The sequence below is a fragment of the Hemitrygon akajei genome, chromosome 11 (assembly GCF_048418815.1).
Source record: "Hemitrygon akajei chromosome 11, sHemAka1.3, whole genome shotgun sequence".
NCBI classification, from domain to species: Eukaryota; Metazoa; Chordata; class Chondrichthyes; order Myliobatiformes; family Dasyatidae; genus Hemitrygon; species Hemitrygon akajei.
In genome coordinates, this window is record NC_133134.1 from 166,600,955 (window position 1) to 166,615,649 (window position 14,695).

The window sequence follows — 14,695 nt, forward strand, 5'->3', positions numbered from 1 at the left end:
TGCTTTCTGAAGGATGATATGATGCTGGCTGGAGACAGCAGCAGAAAAAACAATCCAGTCCCAAGAAATTGCTCCACGGTGCTATTTTCTGGCATCGAGACGAGGTTCCTGGTCATGATCATATTGTGGGGAAGTTGCCAAAAGGTAGAGGTTATGATGAAGGGTTGGATATTTGAAATAAAATGAGGCAATGTGTCTTCAGTTGAAGTATGACGTATCTTTGAAAATCTCCTTTGCAGAGTTATAGAGCACTGCAGCATTGTGCTAATCACTGTGCCATTTCCACTTTCTCCTTGAACCCCAAATTTCTAAGAGTCCATGGATATCAGCATTGAACACTGTCAAAGCTTGATGCTCGAGTTGTCTGGGAGGCGGTGTACTGAGGATTCAGGTATCACTGAACGGAGAAGTGTGTCTTTATCTCTACCCTTCAGACTAACCTTTCAGTTAGCTCACCAGCCAAGAGAAACAGCCTATTTCCAACCCTGGTGAAGCAGTGTACACACCCCAATGAGATCACTTCTGCTTCTTCTGAGGATTAGCACCCACTCTACTCCATCACTTCCAACACAACAATGTCCATATCCCAGCAACTGAACTTTGTGTATTTCAACAAAGGCAAGTGTACCCTTCCTGGTCAATGAAACCAAAAATGTGCAATTTCTACTATTCTTTTTTCTGCATTCATCAGTTCAGCTTTTGGATGCAAATTTCCTTCCAAGGCTCAATGATTCACAAGATCAATGATTCAAAAAGACCACAAGAATAAAAACAGAATTAGGCCGTTTGTCCCACCAAGACTATTCTCCATTTGATTATGTCAGGCAGTGTCCATGGAGAGGAATAAAGAGTCGATGTTTTGGACTCAGACCCTTCATCAGGAGTAGGAAGGAAAGGGCAGAAGCCAGAAAACCTCCCCCTTTCTCTCCAAAGATGCTGCCTGATCTGCTGAGTCCCTCCAGCATTTTGTGTGTGTTGCTCTGGATTTCCGTAAGACCATAAGAAGATATAGGAGCAGAATTAGGCCATTTGGCCCATTGAGTCTGCTCTGCCATTTCATCATGGCTGGGCTGATCTAATTTTCCTCTCAGCCCCAATCTCCTGCCTTCTCCTTGTATCTCTTCATGCCCTGACCAGTCAAGAATCTATCAACCTCTGCCTTAAACATACATAAGGTCTTGACCTCCAGGGCTGCCTGTGGCAAAGAATTCCACAGATTCACCACTCTCTGGCTAAAAAAAATCCTCCTCATATCCATTCTAAAAGGACGCCACTTTATTTTGAGGCTGTGTCCTCTGGTCTTAGATTGTCCCACCACAGGAAACATCCTCTCCACATCCACTCTATCAAGGCCTTTCACCATTCAATAGGTTTCAATGAGGTCACCCCTCATTCTTCTGAATTCCAGTGAATACAGGCCCAGGACTATCAGATGCTCTTCATATGACAAGCCATTCAATCCTGGAATCGGCATTTCCAGCATCTGCAGAATCTCTTGTGTTTCTGTTCGATCATGGCCAATTTAAAACATCGAACGTTACAGCATTCTAAGGCCATTCAGCCCATGATGGTTTGCCAACCTTTTAACCTACTTCAAGATCAAACTAACCTTCTCTCACACATAGCCCTCTATTTTTCTATCGTCCATGTGCCTATCTAAGAGTTTACTAAGTGTCTCTAATGCATTTGCCTCTACCACCAGGGAATTCCACTTACCCACGACTCTGTGTAGTAAAAAACAACCTACCTCTGACAACCCCTCTACACATTCCTCCAATCACCTCAAAAGTATTCCCTCTCTTATTAGCCATTGTGAAACGGATGCTGACTCTCTATCCTACTATATTTCTTATTATCTTGTACACGTTCATCAAGTCACCTCTCATCCTCCTTCACTCCAAGTAGAAAAGCATTGGGTCGCTCAACTCATCCACATGAGACATGCTCTCCAACTCAGGTAAATCTCCTCTGCAGCCTCTCTAAAGCTTCCCATAATGAGGCCACCAGATTTCAACAAAATACTACAAGTGTGGTCAAGCAGAATTTTATACAACATTACCTCAAAGTTGTTAAATTCAGTCCTCTAACTAATGATAAGTCAGAAAGATCTTCTGGCTGGGTGGCAGTGTGTTTTGACACAATGGCTCTTGGGGATGAACCAGGGCTATTTTCATCCTTTTTAAATGTCTTTTTCATGATCACAAGACAATGCTGGACATTAGGAACTTCAAATACTGCTGTTCTACCCCATCAGTGAGTTTCTAGCTGGTGGAAGCACTGGACTTGGTGCAGATTGTGTTACTGCCTGTTTCAGAAGGGCTTTGGAGTCAGTGTGAGTGCACAGCCTAATAGTGAGGGAATGTCTTTGACATTTCTCTTGTGATTGCAAGATCCTGTTGGATATTGATAATGTAAAATACTGCATGTCCATTTCCCTATATATTAGTGTGACTGTATGTTTATCTGCTATCTTATATGTGCCATATGTGCCTTGTGTTGTGAATGATTGTGGGTACTGTGTTTTGCACCTTGGCCCCAGAGAAACAGTTTCATTTGACTGTGTTCATGGGATTTCATGTATGGTTGAATGACAATTAAACTTGAACTTGAACTTAAACTAAAGAAGGCCAACACACCATACAACTTCTTAACCACTCTATCAACTTGCATGGCAGCTTTGAGGGATCTGTGGATGTGAACCCCAAGATCTGCTGTATCTCCACACTGCTAAGAATCCTGCCATTAACTCTGTACTCTGCCTTTGGGTTCGACTTTCCAAAGTGAATTACTTCAAACTTTTTGGACTGATCTCCATCTGCCACTTCTCAAACCAGCTCTGCACCCTATCCATGCCCTGATGTAACCTCCAACAATCTTCTACATGATCTACAACACCATCACCTTCCCCCTCAACCCAGTTCTCCTCCCTTCTCCCTATATACTTTGACTCCCATTCTAATAAAGAACCTGTCAACCTCTGCTTTATGAATGCCCAATGATTTGCCCCACAACCATAAATTGCTCATGTTTGACCCAATCTTGTGAGACAAAAGAAAGCATGGGGTGGCACGGTAACATAGTTATTAGCATAGCACTATTACGACACCAGAGACCCAGGTTCAATTCCACCACTGTCTGTAAGGAGTTTGTATAATTACGACACCAGAGACCCAGGTTCAATTCCATCACTGTCTGTAAGGAGTTTGTATTATTACGACACCAGAGATCTGGGTTCAATTCCACCACTGTCTGTAAGGAGTTTGTATTATTACGACACCAGAGATCTGGGTTCAATTCCACCACTGTCTGTAAGGAGTTTGTAATCCTCCCCACAGGGTGCTCTAATTTCTTCTCAAATCCCAAAGATGCATGATTTGGTGGCATCGAGTCATAGAAAACTACAGCACAGAAACAGGCCCTTCAGCCCATCTAGTCCATGCCAAATCATTTAAATTGGCTAGACCCATTGACCCGGAACTGGACCATAGCCTTCCATACACTCACATCAATGTACATCCAAACTTCTCCCTGGTCCCATCGACCCACACCCGGACATAGATCCCATACCCCTCTCCCATCCATGTACCTATCCAAACTTCTCCCTGGTCCCATTGACCCACACCCGGACCATAGACCCCATACCCCTCTCCCATCCATGTACCTATCCAAACTTCTCCCTGATCCCATCGACCCACACCCGGACATAGATCCCATACCCCTCTCCCATCCATGTACCTATCCAAACTTCTCCCTGGTCCCATTGACCCACACCCGGACCATAGACCCCATACCCCTCCCATCCACATACCTATCCAAACTTCTCCCTGGTCCCATCGACCCACACCCGGACCATAGACCCCATATCCCTCCCATCCATGTACATCCAAACTTCTCCCTGGTCCCATCGACCCACACCCGGACCATAGACCCCATAACCCTCCCATCCACATACCTATCCAAACTTCTCCCTGGTCCCATCGACCCACACACGGACCATAGACCCCATACCCCTCCCAAACGTGTACCTCTCCAAACTTCTCCCTGATCCCATCGACCCACACCCAGACCATAGACCCCATACCCCTCCCATCCATGTACCTATCCAAACTTCTCCCTGGTCCCATCGACCCACACCCGGACCATAGACCCCATACCCCTCCCATCCATGTACCTATCCAAACTTCTCCCTGGTCCCATCGACCCACACCCAGACCATAGACCCCATACCCCTCCCATCCATGTACCTATCCAAACTTCTCCCTGGTCCCATCGACCCACACCTGGACCATAGACCCCATACCCCCCCCATCGATGTACATCCAAACTTCTCCCTGGTCCCATCGACCCACACCCAGACCATAGACCCCATACCCCTCCCATCCATGTACCTCTCCAAACTTCTCCCTGGTCCCACCGACCCACACCTGGACCATAGACCCCATACCTCTCCCATCCATGTACCTATCCAAACTTCTCCCTGGTCCCATCGACCCACACCCGGACCATAGACCCCTTACCCCTCCCATCCACGTACCTCCAAACTTCTCCCTGGTCCCATCGACCCACACCCAGACCATAGACCCCATACCCCTCCCATCCATGTACATCCAAACTTCTCTCTGGTCCCATCGACCCACACCCGGACCATAGACCCCTTACCCCTCCCATCCACATACCTATCCAAACTTCTCCCTGGTCCCATTGACCTACACCCAGACCATAGACCCCATACCCCTCCCATCCATGTACATCCAAACTTCTCCCTGGTCCCATCGACCCACACCCAGACCATAGACCCCATACCCCTCCCATCCATGTACCTATCCAAACTTCTCCCTGGTCCCATTGACCCACACCCGGACCATAGACCCCATACCCCTCCCATCCATGTACCTATCCAAACTTCTCCCTGGTCCCATTGACCCACACCCGGACCATAGACCCCATACCCCTCCCATCCATGTACATCCAAACTTCTCCCTGGTCCCATCGACCCACACCTGGACCATAGACCCCATACCCCTCCCATCCATGTACCTATACAAACTTCTCCCTGGTCCCATCAACCCACACCCGGACCATAGACCCCATACACCTCCCATCCATGTACCTCTCCAAACTTCTCCCTGGTCCCATCGACCCACACCCGGACCATAGACCCCATACCCCTCCCATCCATGTACCTATCCAAACTTCTCCCTACACCCTACTCGTAAGTGTGAAGTGATTCATTTTGGTAGGTCAAATATGATGGCAGAATATAGTATTAATGGTAAGACTCTTGGCAGTGTGGAGGATCAGAGGGATCTTGGGGTCCGAGTCCATAGGACGCTCAAAGCAGCTGTGCAGGTTGACTCTGTGGTGAAGAAGGCATACGGTGTATTGGCTTTCATCAATCGTGGAATTAAATTTAGGAGCCAAGAGGTAATGTTACAGCTATATAGGACCCTGGTCAGACCCCACTTGGAGTACTGTGCTCAGTTCTGATCGCCTCACTACAGGAAGGATGTGGAAACTATAGAAAGGGTGCAGAGGAGATTTACAAGGATGTTGCCTGGATTGGGGAGCATGCCTTATGAGAATAGGTTGAGTGAACTCGGCGTTTTCTCCTTGGAGCAAAGGAGGATGAGAGGTGACCTGATCGAGGTGTACAAGATGATGAGAGGCATTGATTGTGTGGATAGTCAGAGGCTTTTTCCCAGGGCTGAAATGGCTAGCACAAGAGGGCACAGGTTTAAGGTGCTTGGAAGTAGGTACAGAGGAGATGTCAGGGGTAAGTTTTTTACGCAGAGAGTGGTGAGTGTGTGGAATGGGCTGCCGGTGACAGTGATGGAGGCGGATACGATAGGGTCTTTCAAGAGGTGACTGGATAGGTAATTGGAGCTCAGAAAAATAGAGGGCTATGGGTAACTCTAGATAATTTCTAAAGTAAGGACATGTTCAGCACAGCATTGCAGGCCGAAGGGCCTGTATTGTGCTGTAGGTTTTCTATGTTTCTGAATGAATATCACTCCTTTCCAGGGTCTGCGAAACAGTAGTCCTCCTTCCCAGGTATGGAGAAGGGTAAGCAGGGAGATTAAATGTTCCTGTGCTTTTGGTTGAGTCTCAACAAGACTGAATAAAAAAGGGAGTTTTATACCATCATAATGCGACAGCAATTAGCTGGAACATGCGTACCCACAAGCGCAATTGTCGAAGCTGCTGTGCAGCTTGTCAGCAGGGGCACGTAGACCCTGCAGCAGAGCCCATGATTGTGACCAACACCAGGGGAGAGCCGTATCATCAGTGGAGATGTATTTAGGATAAGTCAGGCAAAGGCTCCACCTTGAGTTGTTCAGTCATACAGTGTAGAAGCTGCCCTTCGGCCCCACTCATCCATGCTAGACAAGATTCCCATCTACGCTAGTTTTAATGGCCTCTGTTTGGCCCATATCCCTCTACAGCTTTCCCATCCATGAGTCTGTCCAAATTGTTCTAAGGGTTGCTGGAGAATCCACCTCTACACTTCCTCTGGCAGTTCATTCCATATACCCACCATCTTGAGGCCCAACAGTTGAGGCCTTGAGTTTGAGAGTCTGCAAGTCCAGTCGGAGGCTCGATCCCTGAGAGTTCGCAAGTCTATTAGAAGCTGGAGGCCCGGAGACGGCCTGTCTTGGGGTTGGAGGACTGTCTGTGTGAATGGGTGGGTGGGTGGGTAGATGGGAGTGGGGAAATTGGCTTGTTTTGCTGAACATTGTGGGCATGACACAGGAATGTGTGGCAGCATTTGCAGGCAGCCCCACCCCTCCCCAGCAGGTCCTGGATTGTATTGGTTGTTAACACAAACAACCTATTTCGCTGTATGTTTCGATGTACATGTCATAGATAAATTAATCTGAAGAAGGAATCTGATTGGAGGGGTGATGAAGTAAGAAGCTGGAAGGTGATAGGTGGAAGAGGTAAAGGACTGAAGAAGAAGGAATCTGATAGGTGAGGAAAGTGGACAATCAGAGAAAAGAAAGGGGGTGTAGATGAGAGGGAGCTGATGGGCAGGTGAGGCGAAGGGAAGGGGTAAGAGGGGTAGAATGTGGAATGGAAAGAGAAAGAAGGGGAATGAGGGAAGAAATTGCCAGAAGTTACAGGAATCAATGTTCGTGCCATCAGTTTGGAGTCTACCCATTTGGTACATGAGTTGACCTTAAACACAAGAGATTCTGCAGATGCTGGAAATTCAGAGCAACACACACAAAGTGCTGGAGGAACTCAGCAGGAGAGGACTAAAGATTCAACATTTTGGCCAGGATCCCTGTATCAGGAAGGGAAAGGAAGGGGGATGGAAGCCAGAATAAGAAGGTGTGGGGGGCGGGGGAGGAAGGAGTACAACCTGATGGATGAAGCCAGGTGAAGGGGAAGGTAGGTGGGGGGGATAAAATGAGAAGCTGGGAAATGAGAGGTGGAAAAGGTAAAGGGCTGATGAAGAGGGAATCGGATAGGAGAGAGTGGACAATGGGAGAAAGGGAGGGAGAAGGAGGCACCAGAGAGGGAGATGATGGACAGATGAAGAGGAGTAGAGGTGAGAGAGGAGCTAAAATGGGGAATGTATGAAGAGAGAAGGGGAGGGAGAGAATTTGCCAGAAGTTGGAGAAGTCGATGTCCATACCGTCCAGTTGGATGGCTATCTAGGCAGAATATGAGGTGTTGCTCCCCCACCCTGAGAGGGGCCTCATCGTGTTCATGCCGTCGAGTAGGATGTTACCCAGACGGAATGTAACGTGTTTGCATTTACATTTTCTTTAATGAAGGATTGAACAGCAGCTCTGAGAATGTGAACCAGCCACCCCCTCCACCCCCTGCCTAACCTGGGCTGCTGGCGACGGCGGTGGAGGTGAATATGATAGGGTCTTTTAAGAGATTCCTGTATAGGTGCAGTGAGCTTGGGGAAATAGAGGGCTATGGGTAATCCTAGGTAATTTCTAAAGTAAGGACATGTTCAGCATAGCTTTGTGGGCTGAAGGGCCTGTATCATGCTGTAGATTTTCTAGGTTTCTAGATAATGTAAACTCAATTAAATAAATAACACAAAAACATTATACTTGTTCATTTATTTACTGAGAAAAATTATCCAATCTTCCATGTATTAGTTAGAAAAAGATTGTGAACTTTTTGGTAACTGGTGTGACCCTCTTGTACAGCAGTAACTTCAATCAAACGTTTCCGATAACTGTTGATCATTCTTGCACATTGGCTTGGAGGAATTTCAGGCCATTCCGCCTTACAAAACTGCTTCGGCTCGGGGATGTTGGTGGGCTTCCTTGTATGAACTTCTTGCTTCAGGTCCCTCCACAACATTTCTATAGGATTAAGGTCAGGACTTTGACTCAGTCATTCCAAAACATGAATTTTCTTCTTTTTAAACCATTCTGTTGTTGATTTACTCTTGTCTTTCAGATCACTGTCTTGTTGCATTATCCAACTTCTATTAAGTTTCAGCTGACCGACTGCTACCCTGACATTCTCCTGTAAAATGTTCTGATACAATTTTGAATTCATTGTTCCCTCAATGATTGCAAGCTGTCCAGGCCCTGAGGCAGCAAAGCAGCCTCAAACCATGATGCTCCTTCCACCATGCTTCACAGTTGGGATGAGGTTTTGGTGTTAGTGGGCAGTGCCCTTTTTCCTCCAAACATAGCGATGTGCATTTCTCCCAGAAAGTTCAACTTTTGTCTCAGCTGTCCACAGAACAGTGTCCCAGAAGCATTGTGGAACATCCAGGTGGTCTTTTGCAAACTTGAGACGTGCAGCAATGTTTTTTTTTGGAGAGCATTCATCCTCTGTGGTTTCCTTCCATGTTCAGTGTCTTTTTATAAACAGAGACTTTAGCGAGTTCCAGAGATTTCTGCAGGCCTTTTGCTGTTGCTCTCCTTCAGCATTGCACATTGTGCTCCTGGTGTGATCCCTGCAGGATGCCTCGCAACAGGACTGAGCTTCCTCCATTTGTAGACAATTTAAAGTGCCCGTAACCCACCTTTGTCTCTTCTCCTGTCAGTAGAAATGGTTCCACTGGGCTCAGTAGCTAAGCCAGTCATGAAGACCAGGAACTAGACTTGGTTGTCAGAGGCTGTCTGAGGTACAGACCATTGGGAGCATTTAATAGGTAGTGGGAATTTATCTGCTCCATCACCCCCAGCTATAACAACCTTAAAGAAGCGCATACGTAATATGTACAGTAAGTATCATGTATGTAATGTGTGCAATATACATTATGCATCATATACAGATGTATGTATCATGTATATATGTATGTATCATGTATATATGTATGTACCATATAAATGATACATACATATGTATGCATTTTGCCATGCATAGTTATATTGCGATATTAAAACACATAATGCAGAATATAGTGTTGCAATTACGGAGTAAGTGCATGTCTAGACCAGTAAAGTGTAAGGCCACAACGAGGTAGATTGGGAGATCAAGACTTCTCCTTTTAGCATATGAGAGGTCCCGAACCAGAATCAGATTCACGGTTACTATCACCAACATATGACGTGAAATTTGTTAACTTAGCAACAGCAGTTCAATGTAATACATAATCTAGCAGAGAGAAAAAATAAAATAAAAATAATAATAAGTAAACAAGTAAATCAATTATGTAGATTTTTAAAAATGTGCTAAAACAGAAATTCTGTACGTTAAAAAAAAGTGAGGTAGTGTCCAAAGATTCAAAGTCCATTTAGGAAGTGAGTGGCAGAGGGAAAGAAGCTGTCCCTGAATTGCTGAGTGTCTGCCTTCAGGCTTCTGTACCTCCTACCTGATGGTAACAGTGAGAAAAGGGCATGCCCTGGGTGCTGGAGGTCCTTAATAATGGACGCTGCCTTTCTGAGACACCGCTCCTTGAAGATGTCCTGGGTGCTTTGTAGGCTAGTGCCCAAGATGGAACTGACTAGATTTACAACCTTCTGCAGCTTCTTTCAGTCCTGTGCAGTAGCCCCCCCCCCCCCCCATTCCAGACAGTGATGCAGTCTGTCAGAATGCTCTCCACTGTACAATTATAGAAGTTTTTGAGTGTATTTGTTGACATGCCAAGTCTCTTCAAACTCCTCATAAAGTATAGCCGCTGTCTTGCCTTCTTTATAACTACATCAATATGTTGGGACCAGGTTAGATCCTCAGAAATCTTGACACCCAGGAACTTGAAGCTGCTCACTCTCTCCACTTCTGATCCCTCTATGAGGATTGGTATGTGTTCCTTTGTCTTACCCTTACGCACAATCAGCTCTTTCATCTTACTGACATTAAGTGCCAGGTTGTTGCTGTGACACCACTCCACTAGCTGGCATATCTCACTCCCGTACACCCTCTCGTCACCATCTGAGATTCTACCAACAATAGTTGTATCATCAGCAAATTTATAGATGGTATTTAGGCTGTGCCTAGCCACACAGTCATGTGTATAGAGAGAGTAGAGCAGTGGGCTAAGCACACATCCTTGAGATGCACCAGTGTTGATTGTCAACGAGGAGGAGATGTTATCACCAATCCACGCAGATTGTGGTCTTCCGGTTAGGAAGCCGAGCATCCAATGGCAGAGAGAGGTACAGAGGCCCAGGTTCTGCAACTTCCATTCAAGGTCAGATAGAAGCGGTCCCAGAGTCTGGTGGGACACGCTCTCAAACACTTCTTTATTCTGGTTGATGGAGGAGGGTGGACAGAGAATGTCTGGGGTGATAATGTTGGCTGCTTTCCCAAGGCAGCAGGAAGTGCAGTCAGAGTCCATGGAAGGGAGGCTCGTTTCCATGAAGTAATGAGCTGTGTCCACAACCCTCTGCAGTTTCTTGTAGTCACAGGCAGATCAGTTGCAATACCAAGCTGTGATGCATCCATTGTTAAAGACCCTCACCATCCAGGACATGCCCTCCTTTTGTTACCGCCATCAGGGAGGAGCTATAGGAACCTGAAGACTCACACTCCCAACAGTTCAGGGAACAGCTACTTCCCCTCTGCCATCAGATATCTGAATAGTTCACGAACCCATGAATCATAGTTATATAATCATATAACCATATAACAATCACAGCACGAAAACAGGCCATTCCGGCCCTCCTAGTCCGTGCTGAACTCTTAATCTCACCTAGTCCCACCTACCCGCACTCAGCCCATAACCCTCCACTCCTTTCCTGTCCATATACCTATCCAATTTTACCTTAAATGACACAACTGAACTGGCCTCTACTACTTCTACAGGAAGCTCATTCCACACAGCTATCACTCTCTGAGTAAAGAAATACCCCCTCGTGTTTCCCTTAAACTTTTGCCCCCTAACTCTCAAATCATGTCCTCTCGTTTGAAACTCCCCTACTCTCAATGAAAACAGCCTATTCACGTCAACTCTATCTATCCCTCTCAAAATTTTAAATACCTCGATCAAATCCCCCCTCAACCTTCTACGCTCCAATGAATAGAGACCTAACTTGTTCAACCTTTCTCTGTAACTTAAGTGCTGAAACCCAGGTAACATCCTAGTAAATTGTCTCTGCACTCTCTCTAATTTATTGATATCTTTCCTATAATTCGGTGACCAGAACTGTACACAATATTCCAAATTTGGCCTTACCAATGCCTTGTACAATTCTAACATTACATCCCAACTTCTGTACTCAATGCTCTGATTTATAAAGGCCAGCGTTCCAAAAGCCTTCTTCACCACCCTATCTACATGAGACTCCACCTTCAGGGAACTATGCACTGTTATTCCTAGATCTCTCTGTTCCACTGCATTCCTCAATGCCCTACCATTTACCCTGTATGTTCTATTTGGATTATTCCTGCCAAAATGTAGAACCTCACACTTCTCAGCATTAAACTCCATCTGCCAACGTTCAGCCCATTCTTCTAACCGGCATAAATCTCCCTGCAAGCTTTGAAAACCCACCTCATTATCCACAACACCTCCTACCTTAGTATCATCGGCATACTTACTAATCCAATTTACCACCCCATCATCCAGATCATTTATGTATATTACAAACAACATTGGGCCCAAAACAGATCCCTGAGGCACCCCGCTAGTCACCGGCCTCCATCCCGATAAACAATTATCCACCACTACTCTCTGGCATCTCCCATCTAGCCACTGTTGAATCCATTTTATTACTCCAGCATTAATACCTAACGACTGAACCTTCTTAACTAACCTTCCATGTGGAACTTTGTCAAAGGCCTTGCTGAAGTCCATATAGACAACATCCACTGCCTTACCCTCGTCAACATTCCTCGTAACTACTTCAAAAAATTCAATAAGGTTTGTCAAACATGACCTTCCACGCAAAAATCCATGCTGGCTACTCCTAATCAGATCCTGTCCAGCCAGATAATTATAAATACTATCTCTAAGAATACTTTCCATTAATTTACCAACCACTGATGTCAAACTGACAGGTCTATAATTGCCAGGCTTACTTCTAGAACCCTTTTTAAACAATGGAACCACATGAGCAATACGCCAATCCTCCGGCACAATCCTCGTTTCTAATGACACTACTGTTCAGAAAGGCCGCCCAGCTTACCTTATCCATCTCAAACTGTTACTCTGCCAGCACCTGAACATTACCCTCTATACAGCTCCCATCAATGCACTTATCCAAACTTTCTTAAATGTTGAAATCAAACCTTCATCCAGCTTCCACTGGCAGCTCATTCCACACTCTCGCCACCCTCTGAATGATGAAGCTCCCCCTCAGGTTCTCCTTAAATGTTTTATCTTTCACTGTTAGCCTAATTCTAGTCTCACCCAACCTCAGGGGAAAAAGTCTGCTTTTATTTCATGGGTTAGTGGACAGATGGGATTAATGGACAGATGGGGGTAATGGACAGATGTTAATGGACAGATGGGGTAATGGACAGATGGGGGTAATGGACAGATGGGGTAATGGACAGATGGGGGTAATGGACAGATGTTAATGGACAGATGGGGTAATGGACAGATGGGGGTAATAGCCAGATGTTAATGGACAGATGAGGTAATGGACAGATGGGGGTAATGGACAAATGGGATTAATGGACAGATGGGGGTAATGGACAGATGTTAATGGACAGATGGGGTAATGGACAGATGGGGTAATGGACAGATGGGGGTAATAGCCAGATGGGGGTAATGGACAGATGGGGTAATGGACAGATGGGGGTAATAGCCAGATGTTAATGGACAGATGGGGGTAATGGACAGATGGGGTAATGGCCAGATGGGGGTAATGGACAGATGGGGTAATGGACAGATGGGGGTAATGGACAGATGTTAATGGACAGATGGGGGTAATAGCCAGATGTTAATGGACAGATGGGATTAATGGACAGATGGGGTAATGGCCAGATGTTAATGGACAGATGGGGTAATGGACAGATGTTAATGGACAGATGGGGGTAATGGACAGATGGGGTTAATGGACAGATGGGGTTAATGGATAGGTGGGCAGATAGGTTTGTCTGTTTGGGGAGATGGATAGATAGGGTCAATTGAAGATGGGCTATGATCCTGCAGGTCTCCTCCTGCCCTGCTCTGTGCTTCAGTCACAGTGAATGATGAGCTGGTAATATCTGTGGTCAGTACGGTTTTGGTGGACAATCACTGCCCCCACTTGATGGATGAGAACCAAGTCTGACAGATACACCCTCACCAAGGACACTCTGACAAATAGCATTTGACTCCCTGGATATAAAACATGGTGTCAGGGCCCTCACAGAGTTAAGCAGTTTAAGAAAATATAAACTCTGTGCTGCATATATATAGAAAGTGAATTCAAAATGCTACAAGGTTTTTCACGTAAAGATTTTAATCTAGTTTGAGCCAACCATGGCAGAGACCCTGACACTGATGTATTGATCCACAATCCAAGAATCATAAACACCACTTTATAAATGAATAACTCTGAACCTTTTCCATAATGGATTCTGAAATGACTCTTGAAAATTATGGCCCAATTTCAAATCCTTCTAATATCTAGCACAATAAGGAATCAAATCTCTCTGCAATGGGAATTTGACAGACATAGGTTATCAGTGGGTTCAATTCCAGCTAACCTGAGCTCCCAGGAATAATGTGTTCTATCGTATGCCTTTGCTCCAACAGCCACGAGAGGAAGGTTTTCCCTGTGGCCACTCATTTTAACTCTACCTCCATTCCCGTTCCACCATGTCGGTCCAGAGCCTCCTCCAATGCCACAATGAGGCCACATCCCATGTTCCATCAAACCCATGGCATGAACATTAATTTCTTTAACCTCCAGTAATTTCGCCCCACACCCTTTCTCTCCTTTTCCATTCCCCACTCTGGTTTCCATCTCACCCCTTTGCTTTGCCTGCCTGGTGCCCTTCCTCCATCCCTTTCTTTCATGGTCCACTGTCCTCTCCTGTCAGATTCCTTCTTCTTCAGTCCTTTATCTCTTCCACCCATTCTTCTGGAAGTTTAGGACCAGAGGGCACAGCTCTGGAATTGAGGGATATCCATTTAGGACAGAGATGAGGAGGAATCTCCTTAGACAGAGGGTGGTGAATCTACGGAATTCATTGCCACAGGTGGCTGCAGAGCCAAATCGTTGGGTATATTTAAGGCAGAGGTTGATAGATTCTTGACGGACAAAAGAGCTGGATGAACTCAGCAGGTCGGGCAGCATCCGTTGAAAGAAGCAGTCAACGTTTCCAGCTGAGACCCTTC